This window comes from Odocoileus virginianus, chromosome 1 (genome assembly GCF_023699985.2).
Source record: "Odocoileus virginianus isolate 20LAN1187 ecotype Illinois chromosome 1, Ovbor_1.2, whole genome shotgun sequence".
NCBI lineage: Eukaryota > Metazoa > Chordata > Mammalia > Artiodactyla > Cervidae > Odocoileus > Odocoileus virginianus.
Genome location: NC_069674.1, coordinates 54,528,599 through 54,551,589, shown reverse-complemented (window position 1 = coordinate 54,551,589; position 22,991 = coordinate 54,528,599). Strand labels below are relative to the sequence as shown.

General features: G+C 40.8%; 1 non-coding gene across 1 annotated transcript; it reads left to right on the top strand.

The window, feature by feature from the left end:
• Positions 1-356: 356 nt before the first annotated feature.
• Positions 357-465, top strand: LOC139036610 (U6 spliceosomal RNA). The gene has a single exon (XR_011489431.1). It is a non-coding gene; the product is annotated as a U6 spliceosomal RNA (small nuclear RNA).
• Positions 466-22,991: the final 22,526 nt, after the last annotated feature.

The following is a 22,991-nucleotide window of genomic DNA, read 5'->3' as shown; positions in this document are numbered from 1 at the left end:
GATGCGAACAGCTGACTCACTGGAAAAGACCCTAATGCTAGGAAAGATTGAAGGCAGAAGACCATGACAGAGGATGAGATGGTTGGATGGCATCACCAATTCAATGGACATGAATCTGGGCAAATTCCTGGAGATGGTGAGAGACAGGGAAGTCTGGTGTGTTGTAGTCCATGGGGTCACAAAGAGTCAGACACGAATTGGTGACTGAATAACAACAGCGAAGTAAATAAGCAATGAAGTAATTGCAAAAAGAATGTAACCATAAGGATACATACTTCAGAGCTATTTATAAGGGCAAAAAAATTGGAAACAATCTAAATTTGGTACATACACACAACAGAAGAAATTGTATTGTAGTGCTTGCTTCAGCAGCACGTATACTAAAACATTAGAATGATGCAGAAAAGATTAGCATGGTCCCTGTGCAAGAATGACACACAAATTCATGGAGCATTCCATTATGCTGAAAAAATGGGTATAAGACTTAAATAAACATTTCTCCAAAGAAGACATACAGATGGCCAAGAGGCGCATGAAAATATGTTAATCATCACTAATTATTAGGGAAATGCATATCAAAACTACAGTGAGGTATCACTTCACATGAGTCAGAATGGCCATCAATAAAAAGTCTACAAATAACAAATGCTGGAAGGGGTGTGGAGAAAAGGGGACCTTTCTGCACTGTTGGTAGGATTGTAAATTGGTGCAGCCATATGGAAAACACTATGGAGGTTCCTCAAAAACAAACTGAGTTGCCATACAATTCAGCAATCACTCTCCTGGCATTTATCCAGACAAATCTATAATTTGAAAAGATACACACACCCCTATGTTCATAGTAGCACTATTTACAATAGCCAAGAGATGGAAGAAACCTAAACATCCATCAACAGATAAGTGGATAAAGAAAATGTGGTATATACAGATAATGGAGTATTACTCGGCCATAAAAACAGAAATAATGCCATTTGCAGCAACATGGATGGACCTAAAGATGATCATAGTAAATCAGAAAAAGAAAGACAAATACCACATGATATCACTTGTATGTGGAATCTAAAATATAACACTAATGAACAGGTCTACAAAACAGGAACAGACTCAGAAATACAGAGAAGAGACTTCTGGTTGCCAAGGGAGAGTAGAGTAGGGCTGGTGGAGGGAAGGATCGGGAGTTTGGGATTAGCAGGTACAAACCATTACATACAGAGTGGATAAACAACAAGATTCTACTATATAGCACAGGGAACTATATTTCATATCCTGTGATAAACCGTAATGGAAAAATATGAAAAAGAATGCATATACATTCAGCAAAGTGTATTACTGAGTGCAGTACAAAGTGTTTTACAAAGTACAGTGTATTACCGCACTTTGCTGTACAGTAGAAATTAATACAACATTGTAAATCAACTATATTCTAATAAAAAACTTTAAAAAGAAGTTATATTGTAGAAGAATATATAGTAATACAGAAATACTGTCAAATGAAAAGGTAGATTGTGTTATATAATGAAAGATTCCATTTTAAATGTATCTATGGATATATACATATATATATATTTATATGTGTGTGTATATATATATATACACACACACACCACTTAAAAATTTTGGAAAGATTGACATTAAAATATTAATTAAGATTTTCTTAGTGGTACAATTTTAAGTGCTTTCCATTTTCTTTCTTGTGATTTAGGTAGTACGGATTTTATAAATTTTAAAAGGACTATTGTTTCTCTTTAAACATATAGATTAAAGACATCCATGTACCTTAGAGAGCTTATAATTTTGTTGGATCCTATTTAATTATTGCAGATATATCCCCCAGGTTTTAAACAAATCCCCTTAACACTGTACTAATTCTTTCAGGCCTGAGAAAGGGCTGCCAGGAAGAATAGGATCTGATAGGTCTAGGATTAGGGTAAAGCAGGTAAAGTGAGTTGCTGAAGTGCAGAGCTGGATCCCATCTTTATTTCTGTCCACTATAGATATTTTGCATTCATTCTGGTTTTTTAAAATATTGAAGTATTATTATTCTTGAGTACTGAGAATTTTGGCAACACATACCCTCCTAAATTTTGCACCAAAGGTGAGTGCCTCATTCATGTCACCACAGCCCCAGCCCTGACCCTCAACAGCCCCCTGCTCTCCATGCTCCACAAGCAGCGTCTTTACATACACTGCTCTACGTCCTATCTAACAGGTGCAGCACCCTCCTGGGAACAAGCAAGCCAACGTGGGTGCTTTGGGTGGAGTAAGGCATGGCAGCGATTCTAAACATTCTTGGAGCACTTCCTTTGGCCCGGCCTCTGTGCAAAGCACTTTATCAGTACTATCTGAATCTGCATATACCGTGATAGGTTGGATAGCGGAGAATCCTATGCATCTCCCAATATCCTTCCTTCCTCTCAGTAAAAGACTTCCCAAACTGCAGCTGGGGACATGGCCATCCAGAATATAGACCACATTTCCCGGACTCTTGCAACCTGGTGTGGCTGTGTGATTAAGTCTGAGACAAAAGAAAGTAAGAGAGCTGTGTAATTTATGGGACAGGTCTATAAAGGGGAAGGCCATTCCCTTCTTGCCTGCTTCCTCATGGAATGTGTGAGTGAGGACTGGAGCTGCAGCATTCATTTTGCATAGATATTAAAGTCACCATTAAAAATGGTGTGGTCATGTGGAATCTCCATACCTGGCCTGGATTGCTGCATTATGAGAGAGAAATAGACTTCTATCTCAATAAAACCACTGTTATCTTGGGTTTCCCAGGACTTGCAGATCAACCTAATCCTAATTCATTCTGATCAATGTTATGATGAGTCCACTTTGTAGATGAGGAAATGATTCAGAGAAGTTAATTACCTTTTCCAAGTTTGCACAACTATTTCAGTTCAGTTTAGTTCAGTTGCACAGTTGTGTCTGACCCTTTGCAACCCCATGAACCGCAGCACACCAGGCCTCCCTGTCCATCACAAACTCCTGGAGTCTACCCAAACCTGTGTCCATCGAGTTGGTGATGCCATCCAGCCGTCTCATCCTCCGTCGTCCCCTTCCTCTCCTGCCCCCAATCCTTCCCAGCATTAGGGTCTTTTTCAATGAGTCAACTCTTCGCATGAGGTGGCCAAAGTATTGGAGTTTCAGCTTCAACATCAGTCCTTCCAATGAACACCCAGGACTGATCTCCTCTAGGACGCACTGGTTGGATCTTCTTGCAGTCCAAGGGACTCTCAAGAGTCTTCTCCAACATCACAGTTCAAAAGCATCAATTCTTCGGCGCTCAGCTTTCTTCATCGTCCAACTCTCACATCCATACATGAGAGATGAAAATCTGAAGCCAGAATGCCTGACTCTCAAGCCCTAGCTCTTAATCCTATGCTATTAAAGTTCCCTGTTTTAGGAAGATTTCCAAATCTGAGCAAAAGGCTCAGAAGCCAAGACTTTTGATGCTCATTCTTATGCTGTTCTCCAGCCCAAGTCTTAAACACTTTGAGGGCTTCAACAGGTTGAAAATGACTCAGCAGAGAAGAGGAGATCCTTTTAAATGTCTTCTCAGCTACTACCCATACCTTGCTATGTCCTCAGACCGCCAAGCACTGTTTACTTGCATGGGTCCTTAAGGATTTTCCATTGTTGTTTCCCAGGAGAAGTTACGCTGCTCTTCCTACAATGAGTGGTAGGGGTAGGGATGCGGAAGGGCTGCATCTCTGCAGACACTTCAGAAATCCCACCACTTTGAGACAGTCTCGAGGAAATCCAGTCCCAGCCTTGGAACAATGTGTAGCCCTGTGGCATTTTGACATTGGGCATCTCTTCACTGTTGAAGTAACTCATCACGTTGCAATGTGTTTATCCCCTTGGGTCAGGTCAATGCTAAAGTAAGTTCATCGCCTCTGCTTCTTCAATAACTGATGTCTGATGCATCAGCTGAATGCATTTCAGGCTTATAAGCAGCTCCCTGGATCCACAGGCAAAAAGCTTTCACCATTTCCCCCTCCCCCACTAGTGACCAGTATCTTAGCATTAATGCATCTGATGGCACCAAGCCTTTGTGGCCTGAGCGAGGATAGTCGCCAAGCAAGGATTTAAAACACATTTTTATTTACATCATTACTTTTCCACAGCTTGGTTTCCTTCAGGCTTTTGATCTATTAGGGCACACCATTTAGTCTGGACTGAATCCTTGAATTACTTTACTTTTTCTTCCAAGACTCTCAAAGAACTTGATAAACTTGTACTTATTAAGATATTCATCAGTAGTGTTAACATATCAGGTATGAAAGTGAAACACTGCTTAATGTGGAAGACAATATACATTCTTAAGTGTAGAGTTTGTGATTCTTTTGTGAATAATAATCATTGTTTTAGGAAAACACTGAGTTTATCCAGCCCTTGTTAGAATCTCCCTATCGTATAATGGAAATGTTAAATCGGAGCCTTCTTGTGAAGTAAACTCATATTATCATTTACATATGTCCAGTCATGGCATTAATAAAAGCAGATTGTCTTGGATAAAACACATGGTTAACCTTTAAAAAAGATGTGAAAATAAGATTATAAATAATTGCTCTTCTTTACTGTGACTTTTGGGTTGTATTTAGTGCCAAACTTTTTTGACAGCTTCTAAGGAGTAAACTGTAAGTATATTGAAATTGTTATCCAAGTACAAGCTGGCTCTTCTGTGTAATGGCATTTTTCTTCCACAAACTGTGAAGAAATGGAGCCATAAGGAATCAAAGTAGAATCAGAGGGATTTGTTAGAATAGAAATTCTGATTCCTTCATTCTACTTCTCATTTATTGTCAGACAATACATGAACAAATGCCCACTATAAAAATCAAAAGATCCATTTATCTTTTGATAAATAAAATGGGCAAAGTTCTCAACACAACAGCTTAGTTTTGGAAGAGCTACCCTAAATGCACTACTCACTGGTATGCTCTAAATTACCTTCTGTGTATTTTAAGAGTGAGGAACAGGAGGAGAACAAAGAGAGTAAGGCCAAGCTATATCCACCGTAATTGAGGAAGGGCCTAAGGAGGGCAGGAGGAAAAGTTAATATCATCTCTTCTTGGACCAACTGGGATGCTTGTGTGTTACACAGAATTTCTCAGAATTCCTTTCCCTGTGTGGTTCTGAGTGAGGATGGGCCACAACAGACATCTGTGGCAGTGACACTGCAGCCATTACATTCCAAAGGCAGCTTGTATCTCCCTTATTGATGATCTCCTAGTTCACCTAGTCAGAGAAAGAAGTTCATCTGCCAAGACAGAGCCTCCATGGGATCTCCCCCTTCAGCTTCTCTGAGCCCTGGGCCATAGGTATGTGCAGTTCTGAGGGGAAGGGTACTGCCTTCTGCAGATCACCTGTGTCCACCAAAATTACAGGTGCAAAAGACAGACATGGTCCCCATTTTTCCTTGTGGGTTCCAGCATGTCCTTGCTCTCCTCTACTTCACTCCAGTTTGTCTCTCCTGCTGCTGGCCCTGTGGCTCAACAGCAACTTCAGGCCCACCCACTTCAGATACAAAGACAAGCCCCATCCGGAGATTCATTCACCAACCCCTACAATAGGGTAAGATCTAATTCTGTGCTATCCAGTATAGGAGCTACAAGTCACGTGTGACTATTAACAATCCAATTGATTAAAATTATAGAAAATTGAAACTCCAGTTCCTCAGTTGTGCTTGCCAGATTTCACATGTGTACCTAGTGACTATGTTATCAAAGAGGGCAGATACAAAACATTTCTATCATCACAGAAAGCTATACTGAACAGTGCTGGTATAATTCCTTTCATATATTCCTTATTTCATATCATTTATAGAAATTGTTTTTCTCTGATCAAACTCTAACAGATACACTAACATTTGGTAAAGACTGGTCTGGGTCAGTGACTTTCAACTTTTTGTTCTCTAGTACCTATGATGGATAATATTCACATGTGTGACACATTTCTATGGCCCAATTCAGATTTTGACAAAATCTCTAAATAAGTTTCCACAAGAGAGAAAAGCAACTTTGTGGCCAACCCAACAGACAGCCCTTGAGAAAACATGAATGATGCTTAGACAAACAAAGAGAGACAGTCCTCTCTCTGGACAGAGACGAGCACCACACACAAGCTATCGTCAGTGCCTCTCCAGGGTTCACTCTTCCCATTACACTGGGATCAGTCAAAGCTTTGCGTGTGGAGGGGAGTAGAGAAGATGCTGTTTTTCAGCACTCGGTCTTTCTCCTTCTGTGTGCCATTTCCTACATGCCTGCTGGCCCACCCAAAGGAGGGCAGGGCACTTCCCATAAGCAGAGGCCTGAATTAATTCCTACCGTGTTCTGAGCAATAGCACAAGAGCTTCTGCAGGTGGGAGACAGAGAGGTATAGTTAGTGTTTATTTTTCTTTAGCTCTGGTTGTTTTCATTTGAAAATCCTGGTCTTGTTAAGTGTTTTTTTTAAAAAAATAATACTAGTAATACAAGCTATCTGCTTCTCCTTCCAACTTTATTAAGAATGGAACCTGGGGGCTTGGGGAAGCAGAAGTTTCATCTGTTTTCCAAAATAGAGTTTTTGGATAATAATCAACAAATAATTTCATTATAAAGGTTTATTTCAAACTTAATAGAAGTCATGATAACTTTTAAAATTAACTTCCCTAAAACAGCCTTGATTGAGACAATTTAGATGAACACAAGTGTTACGGGATGAATTGTGTCCCACTGCCTCCCCCCACCAAATTCATAACTTGAGATCCTGATCCTTACTGCCTCAGAATGTGACTGTACTTGGAGACTGGTGGGTTTGGTTTAGTTGCTAGTTCGTGTTCTGACTCTTGCAACCCTATGAACTGTAGCCTGCCAGACTCCTCTGTCCATTGGGTTTTCTAGGCAAGAACACTGGAGTGGGTTGCTGTTTCCTTCTCCAGGGGATCTTCCTGACCCAGGAACTGAACCCAGGTCTCCTGCATTACAGACAGATTCTTTACCAACTGAGCTATGAGGAAAGCCAGTACTTGGAAAGCCAGTATTAGGGCTCAGGAAGCTCAGAATCACCTTCCAAGAAGTTTGATTAAATATAGTATTATGTCCAACAACAAAAAAAAATCCTCTAACCATATTACCACAAAGAATTACTAGGATTGCCGTATGATTATCAGTTTGATTTTTCAGCCTGTTTTCTGGCACCTGCAGACATACTCAGAGTTCACCCTGGACTTCACAGATAATATACTCTGTTTGGGTGTCAAGATTATTTTTATGATGGATGTAGTTTTTTTAACAGTCCACATTTCTAGTTGCAAGACAACCAGAATCATCTCTAACCAGTTAAAAAGTAGGAGAAAGACTTGTTGAAGGATATGAAGGAACTCAGACTTGAGGGGATGCCCTAGAGAAAGAGGCTGGAAGCTCAGTGCCTTGCACCAGTGCTCGAACACTTCAGAGAAAAATAGCCTGATGAGGAAATCATGGTCTCTGCTGCTGGCAAGCATGAAGTACCAGGGATTTACCTTTACTGCACTAGCTTATTTCACCTGTTTTGAAGCCATTTCTGTAACAGGATCTTCTGTATGAAAGTCTTGCCCAGGTATCCCTGATTTGCTGGACATCTGGGTCATATGCTGTGTTCTAGCTGCAAGGGAGGCAAATAACTTATACTCTAGGAGACACAGGTATTTCAGTTAATAAAGGTGGTCATTTAAAAGTTGATGGGCAGGCAAAAATATGACAAATGTCCACTGTAGACCTTAAGTTATTTACTATGCTGTGCTTTGTTTAACATCTAAGCCTCTAAAATGATCAAAAAAGTCATGTCAGATAGATAAAAATGTGATGATGAGAAACAAAAACCAAGTCAAATATTTTCAATCAGATTTTCACTAGAGCATTAAACAATACTTTCCACAATCAATACATGTTCAATATTCTCAGAATACTTCACAAGTGCTTATTAGTAAGTAAATAAATGTTATTATATAAAGTGGTCTTTTTCCTTAGTGAGCACACCAAAACCATTAGAATCTAAATTGTTGGATTGTAATTCTAGCTCATCATTTTCACACACTCTAATGGTGTCGATCTCATTCAAGAACAGAGTTTATTTGTTGCTATGGAAACTTTGTTTTCCAACAGGAAAACTGGGACACATGGATCCTACCAAGAATCTTGGTAATTGTTTTTGAGCACAAGAAGTAAGTTAACAGATGCTGCTCAAATATTAAAACAAATGTTTTGATGGTTGGTGGGAACAAGAAAACAGAATATATCAAGCCAGGACTATTCCATAAGAGTATGAGGTGGTCATGGTACAAACACATGGTAAAACGGGTATAGCATTTGCTTCAGGAAGAAGTTTTGTAGGCATTAGTTAATTCAGTCATGCATTCATTTTTCTATTTTAACCAATATTTCCTGAGCACCTACTATGTGTCAGACACTGATCCAGGATCTCATCTAATGTTCCATAAAGGTTTTGCAGTCTAATAGCATAAGACAGATAGGTAAGCAAAACAATACAGTAAGAGTTTGAGATTCTAGGACAGAAATTTTACAAGGCTGCTTAACCACACACTGCATTATCATTACACAACAAAATGTGAATATAACTTCTCCCTAAGTAACGACAAAAAAGTTATGTATTAGTATCGTATTCCCAATGCATAGGAGATCTCCAAGTGTTTTGAAGTCAGTTATATCTGCTTTTCTGTTTAAAGACTTTGTTAGTTTCACTTTGAAACAGTAAAATGTCAATACACATCCAGAGCTCAGTAGATAGAAGATTTCAGTAAATGCAAAGGTAAATACCATGATTACATTAGCTCATGTACAAAACAGGTGTCTAGTGAAAAGCAGTCCTTTCCCCATTCTCTCTTAGGCAATTAATTATTTTAAGGACTTTTTCAAAACAAAACAAACACTAAAATCTTCTGTGAAATCTCTAAGAGAGACCTCTTCAATATTCCTCCTGAATTCACACATCTCTATGGGAGCAAGCATCACCTTATTTGATGCTACAGTATTTATTTATTTTTGTCTGTCTCCCATCCTGTGCTGTGTGTTCTTTGCTATCCTTGGCACCGAGGGCCTGAAAGATGAGCAATCATGTTGGAATAAATGGACAGATGATGGAATAGATGAATGCATCCCCTTACCAACCAGCAAAGCATGAACAGCAGTTTTCTATTTGAGACTACATGTTTAGGGGTTGGACAGGCAGCCTTGGGTTGGAATCTGTCTCTGCTACTTATTGGTTCTAGGAACTTGAGCAAATCACATAATCTTTCTTGGCCTTAGTAGTTTCAACTATAAGATAGGAATAATTAGTAGACCATGACTCAAAGGCTTGCTATGAGAATGAAGTGGAACAGTGCTGTCAAAGACTTAGGACACACTCAGTAGTTTAGTGCCAATCCTATGGCTGATGCTTAGTAAGTAGTGGAAAGATTCATGACTGATATTCCGGTGGATGATGCTGTGTAGCACTCTCACATTTAGGGCCACTGAACTTTCTGAGTAGAAGAAATTGTACATTTGCCCTTTGGCTGCTATTTGCCTTTGTCTCATATCCCTTCATAACATAGAATCAGCACCTCTGCCTGTCCCAAACCGCAGTGCATTTTTGAATCTTTGATAAGATAGTTTTTATTATTGGTAGTAGTATTTACTGCTGTAGCTCAAATTTTTCTTTCTCTGCTTCCCACTGACTTGGAAGGGTGTTTGATAAGAAAATGCCCCCAGCTTAATTTGAAAGCCCAGTCTTCTAATTCATCGTGAAATAAGGAAATCCAGTAAGCTGGCCTTCTCATATTAAGAACCCGATATCACTGTATGGCAAAGTTTGGGGAGTATAGGAAGTGTGGGCAGACCAGGTGGATGGGGGAAATGGCAAAATACGCCCCCATCCCCACTGCAAAAACAAATATACGTGAAGTCTTAAAATAACCAGAAATGTTTTTTCTTTTTCTCCTCTGCTGGATGCTCATTCTGAAATTGGACCAAGTGGAAAAACACAAAGCCCTTCAGATTTGTCCAGCTTTGTAACATTAAATTGGGATGGAGTGTGTGCTGGGGGCGGGGGTGATTTCATAATACAGTAAGTGGAACCTTTTAGCTTCAGTAAGTGAGTCTGACTCAGGAATGCAGGCGATTGTATCTCCAAAAAAATCAATATTAAGATGCACAATTGCTCCCCTGATATTGAAAGAATTAGTTGATCTACATGCTAAATGACAAGCCTCTTGATAACAGGGATTATGCGACCTTCCTTTCCAGCCAGGGCTGCCGGGGACTGTCCCTTAGGTCCCTAAGGCAGAGATAATCTAATTAGAACAACAAAGACTAGGTCCATTTGAAGAGAAGGCAACACGGGGGTGGGTGGGGGTCGGGAGGTGACGGTGTTGAGTCCTGTGTTGGCAGGGAGGGGCTCACTCAGAACAAAAGCATGTAGGTGGCGAGTTGCTGGGGAGTGAGGCCCAGAGGGGAGAGGATGCCTGCAGAAAGGGTGGACAGAGGTCACTTCTAAAACATGACTTAATCTCCACTTTGGCTCCACAAACACTGCCACGCTGGCTCCCAGACTCTGGCCAGACTTGACGGAACTAGTAATCGAGTCTCCAGACATTCAGACACTCAGAGGCTCTATAGCCAGCCACAGGAGAGAAGGAAGGGCCTGGGAAATACACGTGGGCCCGTCTGACCCATGTCCTCTGCCTCCACTGTAAACCCCCACCATCCCCAAGGTTGGAAGGTTCCAAGGAGCAGGCCCTGGTGGAATGTCCACCTGTCCACCTCAGAAGAGAGAAGCAAGACGTGTGTTGCATTTTTTAGAAAACTAAACTTCTGTCATTTAAAGGATGGTCCTCTCTTTTGATATAGTGCTGTTGTCGTGTTTTTGGTTGTAAAAATTCCCTTTGAAAATCTATGAAACTGTCTTTTTAAACAGACTTCTGTGCAAATGTTTTAAAAATTTTACCTTCATAGATTCCTTTTTTCTTGTGGGGGAAAAAAAAACAAACAATGGCTCAAATAAACTTGGTTCCTACTTCCTACACCCTCCATAACTTTTTGCTCCCAGGGTAAAAGGAATCCTCAGGCAGTGAGACGTTCATTAGCTTGATAGTTTTCCCATTTTTTAAAAAAGAGCTCGTATGTAATCAGGTCACTCAGAACCTCAGTGTGTACAGACCGTGGTAAGGATTAAAGCAGGGCAGCTCTGACTCTGGGGCAGGCGGAGTTCAGAACCCTGCCTTCCAGGCCTCCTCTTCAAATGCCCTGCCCTGGGGGGCAGCCTGTGTCCTTCACATGTCATTGGGCTGTAGGTAGTGGGTGTGCTCAGTTCTGGCCCAGGCAGAGAGGACCTGCTTTTCTCTCTCTCACTGTTCATGGTGTGGGGAACTGGCCCATCACTTAAAAATAAAGTTTCAAACCCTAAAAAGCTGAGTGTATGTGAGGCAAACTTTTCCACACCTAGGACAGTGAGGAAGCAGGTGACTTACCATGATTCATAAGAGAGACCTTCTTACTCATCTAGGGGAGCAAAGGTGGTGGCCATGTAAGTCACTCAAAGATTCTAATGGCGCTCTTGCTCAAAGTGGGAAGTGAAGGAATGTTGCTGAGGAAGGGGGTGGATGATGGAGAGGGTTATCTATAAGCACTACCAGTCTTACCCAAAAAGAAACTAGAAAAAGATAAGAGTCCTTAATCATAGTAAAAAAGACTGAAATTTTATTTCTTCCTGCACCCACTGTCTAACACAAATTTATGAGTTTTTTTAGAGATGGCCACTGTATAAATAATACATTAATTTACTAATATTTTTATACAAAATAATATTAGTGTAATTGTTTGTGTTTTATTTCTTGGTAAGAAAAACTTGCAGGTTTTTGCTAAGGGGAAGAGATTACAAATATTTTGGATGAAGAGCTATAGCAAAAATCTTTAGGGATATTATTTGTATCTGACTTCCTTGTTAAGTTTTGAAAAACAAATCCTAGAATAAATGACAGTCAACGTCTGCTTAGCTTGAGTTAAAAGTGTACTTGGAAGGCTTGACAATATCTCTCCTTGACTTACTGAAGTGCCAAGAATTTATACCAAATGAGATTGCTTAGGCATACACTTGGGTTTGGTTTATAGAAAATGCTGCTTTTGTTAGAACCTCAGCATGATTGAGTTTAATAGGAAGTCATGGCTGAGTGAGTGAGAAGGGAAGGGTAAAGGACAGGGCATCCTCAAGTGTCACTTCTCTTCGATCATAAAATATCCATGCATATGTTTAAAACATGGTCCTGAAGGATACATGCACCCTAATGTTCCTTGCAGCACTGCGTACAATAGGCTAGACCAAGTCCATCAATAGAGGAGCAGATACAGAAGATGTGGTGTATATACAACAGCATATTACTCAGCCATAAAAAGAATAAAATAATGCCACGTGCAGCAACATGGGTGGATCTAGAGACTGCCATGTTGTGTGAAGTAAGTCAGACAGAGGAAGAGAAATATATGATATTGCTTATACAGAGAATCCTAAAAAAAAAAAAATGATACAAATGAACTTATTTACAAAGCAGAAACAGACTCACAGACTTAGAGAACAAATTTATGGTTACGATGGGGGAAGAGTGGTGTGAGAGGGATTGTTAGGGAATTGGGGATTGACTGCTGTATTTTAAATGGATAAGCAACAAGGACCTATCTTATAGTATATACAAAAATTAAAATTAAATTTGCTGTCCACATTGAATTCTAATGTCAATTACTGAAGCTTACTGCACTCCATGATTCTTGGGAGTAACAAGAAACCTTTCCTAGTGGAGGAGAAAAGACTAGCACAAAGGAAAAACTCAGGCACAGAGTCATGCAACTTAAGTGCTAAGCTGCATCATCCTTTACAGCGCAGCTGATATCTGTGTGGGCTTGGTGGTCAGGAAGGATCTATGAAGACATAGGGCTTGTGAGAGAATCATGGAGAGTATCCTGGGCAGGAAAATACAAAAGAAGAAAGTTCTGAAGCAGAACTAAGAGAGACACTGATGTGGTTCTGTGGGAAGTTTGAGTCAGGTTCTAACCCCAGCAGAGGGCCCTTATTTGAGAGAAAGGAAAAATGAATAAGATGAGGCCAGATTATAGAGGGTCTTTCTGTCCAAGTCAGGGACTGGCACGTCTCCACTTTTTTGTCCAAGAAAGTCATCATTAATCACTCATGGCACTCTTTCCTTCTCTGTAAAGCTCCAGCAACTGATAAATTATAAGCTTGGCCTTCAAGATGAAATCTGTTTTCTACTCCTATCCCAGGCCAACATCTTTAGGCTTGATATATAGGAAATGGGGAGTTGTTGAGTGAAGAATACATTAACAAAGAAAATATGAGTCTCCAAACTTGCCAGTACCACTGGTATCAGCCTTTCCTCACCCAATTATTTTTTTTATCTTTTAATTGGAGGATAATTGCTTTACAATGTTGTGTTGGTATCTGCATACAATAACATGAATCAGTCATAACTACATAACTCCCCTCTGTCTTTGGCCTCCCTCCCCCTTCCTGTCCCACCCCTCTAGGTCACGGAAACAACCTAGATGTCCATCAACAGGAATGGATAAAGTAGATGTGATACATATATACAATGGAATATTACTTAGCCATAAAAAGGAATTAAATTGAGTCAGCTTTAGTTAGGTGGATGAACCCAGAGTCTGTTTTATAGAGTGAAGTAAGCCAATTACATTTCGAACTGGAATTAAACATGACAGGAAGAACATTGGACTAAAATCCTAGGACTCAAATTTGAGGTTCAGTTCAGCTACTAAATTCCCCAATCTGTGTCTCATTTTCCTCATCTGTAAAATGAAAAAATTGAAATAGGTTGATGGGCAAGGTCTGTTCTGACATTGGCTTTTTAGAATGCTACGAATGCTAACAGGAAAGCAGCCAGGGTGAGCCTTGCTCAGGCCTCCTCTGGGAAGGAGCTGGAATGCTGCGCAAGCCAAGCCAGCCCTGGAGTGCAAGAGGAAGCTGAGGTTCTGGCTAACCCACACCCTAAGTTAACAGCTCCTAGATAACTGAGGGTACGTGTCATTAGATGCTGTTTTTATTAGATGATCCATATGGTACAGAACAGGTTTAGGCGCCTTGAGGTCTCTTGGTAGGAAGTTGATGAAAGGCCTCATCTGGAAACAGCTTTCTCGTAAGGAGCAAGGCTAGTGGAAAAAGTTCGTATATCATTGTTTGCTTCCTTCTGGATCATCATAGCCATGTCTTCAGCTTCACATGGCCAGTCTGGCAGATGTCCCCACTCAAGGGGACTTCACAACAAAGCAGCCTTTCTCACTGATATGACATCTCCTGCTTCCCTGTTTGCCAGCTTCTTTGGCCTCTGAGGGATGCATTTTGGAGACAGGAGATGTGGCAGGATGAGGTCATGGTTCCTTGTAAAAGGACAGGAAAACTGTGCCTTCCTTCAATGTATGGAGCTATGCACTCTTTACCCATGAGGGTATCACCTCATTCGCCATGTCAGGGTCAAGAGATCCACTCTTGGGAACCAGCCTTACCAGTGACTCTGGTTAAATTTCAAAAATGCTGAAAGGCTTAGAGCCATGGTGTTTGAATGGCCAGCTGGGCATTTTGTTGATCTAGCTTGGCATAATTTCCTAATTTGTTAGTATTCAGGCAGGACCATGATAAGATTCTGTGCTTCCCTCTTGAAATGTGCCTTTTGTCAAGTTCCCTACTTGTCCACTCAGGGGTTAAGTATTGAGACCCCATACTCAAGAACTCAACAGGGCAGGAATGTTTGTCTTTCAATTTGCTGATTTTTAGAAAGCTCTTTGACTGATGCTTAATAAAATAAATGTTGTCTACCATCACTTTTAAAATAAATCTTGGAAAACATGTGGCTCAAACAATAAAGGAACAAACTGTGTATTCCTTATTCATATTTTACATTGTATAGTTCTGGGATTCCCAGTAGTCCATGACCAAAAATGAAAAGCTGATATGAAAGGAGCTGAGCTTGTTTCTCTCCCTCTCTTGAATTGAGTTTTGTCATATCCATCCAACCATCCATCCATTAATCTGTCTTTCCTTTTGTCTACCTATCTGTTCATCTATCCATCTATCTATGTATCCATACATTTACTCATTCACTTATTTAACAAACATTGCCTGAGGGTCTCATCTCCTCTGTGCTTAGCGCTGAGTTTGCCATGGTGGACAAGACTGATCATCTTCTACCTCTACAAGGCCACAGAAGGAGGGGGGCCCATGTTTGGGAGGAGCTTTGTTGGTGGAGACTCTCTTGAAGGTGTTGGGTTGCAGGTGCAGCTGGTTTTCTGTAGGCAGGTTAGATGCTGCCAGAGCATGCAGTGCTTTCCTCTGGGTTTCTGAGCTTTTAAAAACCAAGAAAATTTTTCCTGTGGCCATGGAGTTTTGGATTCTGTCTTCAGGACTTTTAATCTAATTTGAGGAAAAGAATAATGAACATAGATGGAGTCCTGTTGACCCTTCTTTCTGTGTGGTGAACAGACACAGAATGCCTAATGCCTAATGTGGGGCATTAGGTTTGGGACTGTCCAACTGAGCACTCATTCTGACCTCCTCAAACGTAGTTTCTCCTTCCCTAAGTTGCAGATGATTATGTTCTCTTTTCCATGTCATTGCTGTGAGGATTTCAGGAGATAAAGCATACTGAGTGCTGAGCACAGGGCCTGCTATGTTATAAACTCAGTAAATAGGAGTTTTCCCTCTTATTCAACCTAAGAATGAGTTAAGACAGAGCTCTTTTGATTTCATGAAGGTGGTTAGTAACTGTCAGTAACCAAGATTTGGACTTAATGCATTTTACATTTACGCATTTCTTAGCAAAAATAGAGTTCGTTGCTGTGCTTTCACATAATAACAAGCAACCAAGTTAAGGTTTTAAGCAAAGTAATGATTATCTTTCACATAACTTACAGATAGGACCCAATTACTTTGTAATGGACATTAGCATTTTCTGTCTGTGAGTGTATTTCTGGGACATAAATATGGCTAGGTTCCCCTTAACATTCTACCTAAAATAGCACTGAATTACAACTTAGTTGAAAATAGTATTGGTTTTGAGTATAAGGGAGCAGAGGGAAAGGGAAAAATAGAAGGATTTCGTTTTCTAGTGGACAATGAACTACCCAGCTTTGGCAGAGAAGATCAACAGCTTGTGTCTACTAAGCAGAAAAGACACAAGTGTGGGCCTACTGTGGGCAGAGCAGTGTTTGCCACCCCAGCACCTAGCTTTCTTTTCTGCAGTGGGGTCGCACTTTCCCTGAGAGGCATGCCCTCCACTCCACAGGCAGATGTCAGCATGTGGAGCCCCTTCCCAACCTTCATGATTTTCTGGGAGAGTATAAGATGATCTTTCATTTGGTGAGAGGCCCCAAAGCACCCCAGAGGGAGAGTGGCTGGAAAGTGTGTGTGGTTCCTTGCAGGCCCAGAACTGGGCAGTGATTAGAGCCAGGCTTCCTCTACCGAATAGCAGTGGCCTCCTTGACAAATTTCCTTTACTAACTTGTTTCCTCCTAGTCCTCAAAGCCCCTAAGAGTAGTTGTACTTCCACTCTGGGTGCTTCCCATACTGTGACTGTATTAGCTTCCTGTTGCTATTGTAACAAATTACCACAAACTCAGTGGCTTAAAACACTGGTCAGGAGTCTAGGCATGGCTTAGTTGGGTCTTCTCCTTGGGGTCTCAGAAGCCTACAGTCAAGGAATTGACTGGGTTGTGTTCCCATCTGAAGACTTGACTAGGGAAGCATCCATTGCTGAACTCATTCTGGTTGCTGGCAGAATTCATTTCCTTACAGCTCTGGAACTGAGGGGCATGGCTTCTCATTGGTTGGCAGGGGGAAGCTGCCTACAATTTCTCCTCATGCACACTAACTTCATCATGATGGTAAGAAGAATCTCTAGCAGTGGACTCCACTAGCAAGGTAATCTTTTATAATATAGCACAGTCATCGGAGTGATATCATCACGTTTGCCGTATTCTATTGGTCAGAAGCAAGCCACAGGTCCCACCCACACTGAAGGGGAGGGGATTATACAGATGTGAACACTAGAGGGCACAGGTTGGATGGCCACCTTTAAGTCTGTCTGCCATTGTGACCTCCATATTTTTCATTTGAAAATGAAAAATATTTTCAAATGATGTTCTAGTGGCAAAGAACACTTGCAAGCTATTACCCCAGAGTCTCTGCCTCAAACCTAACTCCTTCTAGAGGAAGTCCTCACCTAAATCCAGCCTCCCTTCTGCAGGACCTGGTTTTCAGATCTTGTTTTCCAGAGACACTTTTCAGGAACCATCTTTTTTCTAGTCACCAGGCACATAAGACTTCCTAACACCACCCTAAAGTCTCTTTCTTTCTCCCTCAGTCAAGCCATTTACACCTTGAGTTGCTGTGCATGGCAGCCTGGTGCAGAACATGGGTTCTGGAATCTAACTCCTCACTTCAAATCTCAGCTCCATTATTTACAACTCATGTGACCTTGAACAAGCTAATAAGCCTCTCTATGCCTTCGTTTCTTCATCTGTAAGACTGAGTTAACACTAACCATCCACACAGGGTTATTGCGAGAGTGAATTAAATGACGCCTAATAAACATGGAGCAAAGTCATTCACATTCTAACATGGTGAGCAATCACCAAACATTAGCTAGTATTATTAAGCCAGAACTTCTACTTCTTTGAGAGGTCATCAATTATGTTATCATATTCTCTGGAATTGGTCTTCCTCAGTTTCAAGTGGTGAATTTTCAAAACATGTATCAAGATGAAAAAAAGAAAAAAGTTTGTAATCAGCTTCATTTTGATTTATTTTTATCTAATCTGCTTTATTTTTCTATGAATGAGTGTAACAGGATGAGCAGTACCTCCTGTTTCTGGTACTTGGTTAAAAACAAAATCACTTTCCCAGAATTCTAAAGTTTTATCTGAACTGAAAGATCCTCTTGACCTTTTTATGCTAGGTTTATTTCTTTTTTTTTTAAGTTTGTTTTTTTTAGACGACTATTTATTTATTAATTTTTGTTGCGCTGGTTCTTTGTTGCTGCGGGGGGGCGCTCTCTAGTTGCAGTGAGTGAGGGCTGCTCTTCGCTGTGTGCACAGGCTTTTCATTGCGGAGGCTTCTCTTGTTGCGGAGCACGGCTCTAGGCACGCGGGCTTCAGTAGCCATAGCATATGGGCTCGGTAGTTGTGTAGTGCAGACTCTAGGTCGTTTGGGCTTCGGTAGTTGTGATTCATGGGCTCTAGAGGGCTGACTGTGGCACACAGGCTTAGCTGCTCCAAGGCATGTGTAATCTTCCCAGACAGGTATCAAACCTGTGTCCCCTGCATTTGCAGGAAGATTCTTACCCATTGTACCAACAACCTATGCTAGGCTATTTCTTGATGTAGATTAATATCTACAGAGCATAGACTGAATTTTTTCCTCTGTGGTAGAGACTTAGCCTTTTGTTTTTACTTTGCTCTTTGCTGGACAGTGTGAGGCAGGTTTTGATTGGCTGATTTGGGTTTCTCCTTCCATAGGGTTCCTTGGATGGATATCCATGATAGAGGTCTGAGTTGTGTGATGTGTGGCAGGAGGAATGGAGGAAGACGGAAGGAAACTATGGGGGAAAGGGTCCCCTAGAGACAGAGCCACTGAGCAGCACTGACAGGTGCGAGATTGAGAGCACTGGGTCCTTTCTGATGCTCTCACTCATTTCCTATTCCCAGGAGAAGGGAGCTGGGGGAACAGATTCGATTCTCCTGGAGGACCCGCTCCACCAACTTCACACCACGGGCTGGGGAGGGCACAGTCCTGGACTTTCTCTCCCTCATCAGCCCTGTGACGCTCATGGTTTTACCTTCATTTCACAGATGAGAAAGTTGTGACTTTTCAAAACTGAATTATTAGTAAGGGCCAGAAATGGGTTTAAACAGAGGTATCTTGGACAGAATCTGTATTCCTCATGGCTGAAAGAAAAGTTTTAAAAGATCATGTACTATTCGATTTAGGAGACAGTCAAGCGTGGGAACATGCATACCTAGTGATCCTCTTTTTGGAGGTCTTGGGACTGTCACTCTCACAGGCCACTAAGATAATTTCCTAAGTACTTGTTAGGGGAGTTTAAAAAAATCTGTTAGACAACTATTCCAAGGAAAGGCCTATCAGCTAAAATGATTCGAGATAAGGGTAAACAGATGTCAAAATAGACCACCAAGGGGCTCAGAAGCCTGAGGCAGTCTGGAAGGATCCTGATAGGCAGTAGAAAGGGAAGACAGATTCAGATTCAGAAAGCCATAGGCAGTACCTACATCTGTTAGAGAGGTATAACTGCTCTAACCCATTCATCTAAAGTAAGAGATCCTCAAGAAGTTACATGAAAGATAACTTCACTGTATAAAAGGAGAGACAGCATTCTTCTTCAATAGGTTTTTTATTAATCTTCACTTTCAAATAGTGGAAGGAAGGAATGGGGACATAGGCTAACTTCATTCCTACGGTGTTCTGCTGGGCCAAGAAGCATGGGTTTGTGTGATGACATGGAAGAGAGTGTGTGAAAACGACCTCTTGCATGAGCTGCAAATGGATCACACAGCAGCTTCTGGGGTGAAGGAGGCTTCAAGCTCCCCTCAGTTGTCAGCACAGAACAGAAAGTCTTGAAGTTCAGGATCTCCAGGCAAATCTCTCACTCATATTTTAAAAAGCCTATTATATTGCTTTTTAGCAACTAGTTTAGATTATCTTTACATTACATGTCAGTTTTGCATCACATATATATTTCTATTTACAAAGGAGTCTACTTATAGAGTGACCAAATTGACCAAGACACTGTGTATCCGTCATGACCAAGAAGCTAACAGCTTATGGAAGTGTTGATATTTCTGCTCTCAAACTCACAATTGAATTGCTCAGCTATTTCATTCAGGGCTCTTAGCAAAATGAAAGGGTGTTAAAAAGAATCCATCAGTGAGTCCCAGAAAAAGTTTATCAGCAAACACAATTTTGAAGTACTAACTAACCACAAATCAGATGACAATCATGAGTTAAACTTTGCTATAATTGTTTAAGGATGTGTCAATAGAAACACAAATTATGCTGTGATCAACTTTAGTCAACTAATGAACATGAACTGCAACATTAATTTATTCATTTAACATGTATTTATTGAAATATTTTAACATATTTTAAAATTTAAAAGTCCTCATAATGCCTTCTCGCAAATTACATAAGCATTGAAACCTAGCATAAATTGTTTCTTTGAATTTTAAACAGATTTTCAATTTAATTTATTGAAAAACTGGGACAACTTCACGGGCAATGTTGTGTCACTGTGCTATTACCAACATTTAGCACGTATTTGAGTATTCAATAAATGTGTTAAATTAAATTGAATTGTTTCCATTTAAGGATTATTCATTGTGTGTATAAATTTATGTGTAAAAGCCTGAAAATACAGCCAAGAATTAATCATTTCTAAACTTTGTGTAAATGTCTTAAAAACCACAAATTTAATTTCTAATTAAGAGTAGGGAGAGGGGAAGCAATTTGACTAATGAGATAGAGAATCACAGCTTGTCTTTGGTTGACCAATGGATTGTGTCTTGGATCACATTATCTTTGCTGTATTATTCTGTCACTTGCATAGACTACAACTATTATTGTGCTGGAGGATTGGATGGTGCGGAAAGAACTAATAAGACAAACATAAAGTATTTGATCTCAAACACATTTTTAAAATGTGATGGTGTTGATAGTCCTTTTGTTAAGTTTTGGCCCTGCATCTTCCGTTTATACTTTTTTTAAAGACAGGAATGGCCAAGTGATGATGACTCTTCATCAAAAACTCAGTTTTTGCTGGCATTACACACGTAGATTGCATTGTGAACGCTTTCATCGGATTCCAAATAACATACATTAAGAGGTTTGTTGTCAAGTTTCCAAAGGAGGGTTGGCAATGGCAGGAAACTCGTCTGTTTTAATTTGATTGATTAGTGACCTACATTCTAAATGGCACACCTCTAAAAACACAGAAAATCACCCCTTCTCAGGTTAGAAATGACCAAGAAAATAGCAATGTGGGAAAGGTTGAGTAGTTACTGATTGGTTAACCATGTTAATTGAGCTGTTACCAGGTTTAACCTTTTACACATGAGGAAGGCATTGTTCTGTGTTATCTATTGTGTCACAAGTTACCACAAACTCAGTGGCTTAAAGGAACATGCCTCCTCACTTTTTATTTGTTTTGTTTGAAGCCACTTCAAATGAGTTATCATTGACCCATAACTGAGAAAATCTTGTGTGCAGATATGAACATGCTGTGGAGAAGGAGAAGATAAAACATATAAATCATTACAACCAAGGTCTTAAAAGTAAGTACAGAAGGGAATGATGGGATGAGGGGTGGCAGCAGGGAGAAGGGGTCCAGGGAGTTTCCAGAGAACATGTGGAACCAAATGCTGAAGAGTGAGTGATGTTTGGCTGACAAAGGGGAGCAGGACTCCAGACAGAAAAAAAGAAAACAATACCAGAATGTACAAAGAAACAGGGGATTCAGGGGTGAAGAGAATTGGGAGCTGGCCACTGAGAGACGGCAGAGTGGACTCTCGACAGGGATGGGGTGGAGGAGTGATCCTCTTCAGTCTCTATGCCTATATAGGGGTGAGAATATTTGCTTTTTGGTTTGTTTTAAAACGAGGACGAGAGATAATGTCTGTGAAGCCCCTCTAATAAACACAGGAAAGAAATGGCAGATTTTGTTAGCCTATAATAGTTGACAGGAGGTGAACACAGCAAGAATTAAGGGGTCAAGTGGTGGAGGCTTTCTCTCTAGACTTATTCCTGCTGCTCCGGATTCCATATTTGTAGATCTTCTTCCTTTAATAATTTCTGAAAGTCGTATGGGATCCATTATGGAAGGCCATTATAGAAATCATGCATTTGCTCATGATGTTCACATAGGCTCACTTAGTCATTTCAAGTGGGAAGTTTTCCACATTTAAAAAGGAGGCAGTTTAGGAAACACTGCTGGGGATCACATGAGAGGTATCAAGCAAGGCCTGAACTGTGGGACGATCACTTCCCATTCTTTCCACCTTCACTGAACAGCCCAGGCTGCTGTATCTGTAGAAATGAAGTGGGAAGGAAGGCAGGGCCAGGAGGAAAGTGGGACCCTGGTGGCCTACCAGATCCATGAAAGAAGGGTAGAAGGGGTGGAACTTCTTTGCAGCTAAATTTGGCTTTTCTGAGTTTAGGAAGAGACATTGGGAAGAAGACATGATGTGTCTTTTTATCTTTTTTAAACAGGGTCCATTTTACATCTGGGTGAATTTTTCTTGATTCTGCTGAAACATTCTGAAGCGAATGCCATATGTCTCTCTTGATTGTTAGTGTTGCAGAGTATTTTCTAGCTTTCCCAGTTTCTGTGGGTGTTTTCCTGGGAAGCTGGGAAAGACTGTATCAGACTTTGCTAACCAGAGGCTGTTTCACTCCCAGATTCTTTCTAGCCCTCTTCTGAATCCCTTTTCTGAGAGGGATTTCCAGAGTAGATGAGCCACAGAATCAACCTGGGAGGGTGGACTACACAGCTGAGAGCTCAAGCCAGAGATGGCAGAGTCAGCTTCTGATTGGAACCCTGTTCCACTCCTCTTCTGGGAAGCCCTAAGCTTTGCTCCAAGGAGTAAACCCGACCCACAGGCTGCCGCCATTTCTGGGCAATCCTGATTCGTGCACAGCCATCTAAGACCTCCAGATGCCCTTGGTCTGCTCATGTGAGGATTGATCATGAACCATGGTCAGGAGGGGAGGGTCAGTGGGGTTGCCATTTTAAATGTATCTTTGTTATCCCTGAAACTAAAGGGATAAACACCCTTCAGGTAAACAAATACATATGATTCAACTCATATTCTTTTGTCTTTCTTTATGCATGGAAAAAGACATTTCTTCTTTGGTTTCTCTCTTTCTTGCTTCCTTCTCCACACCCC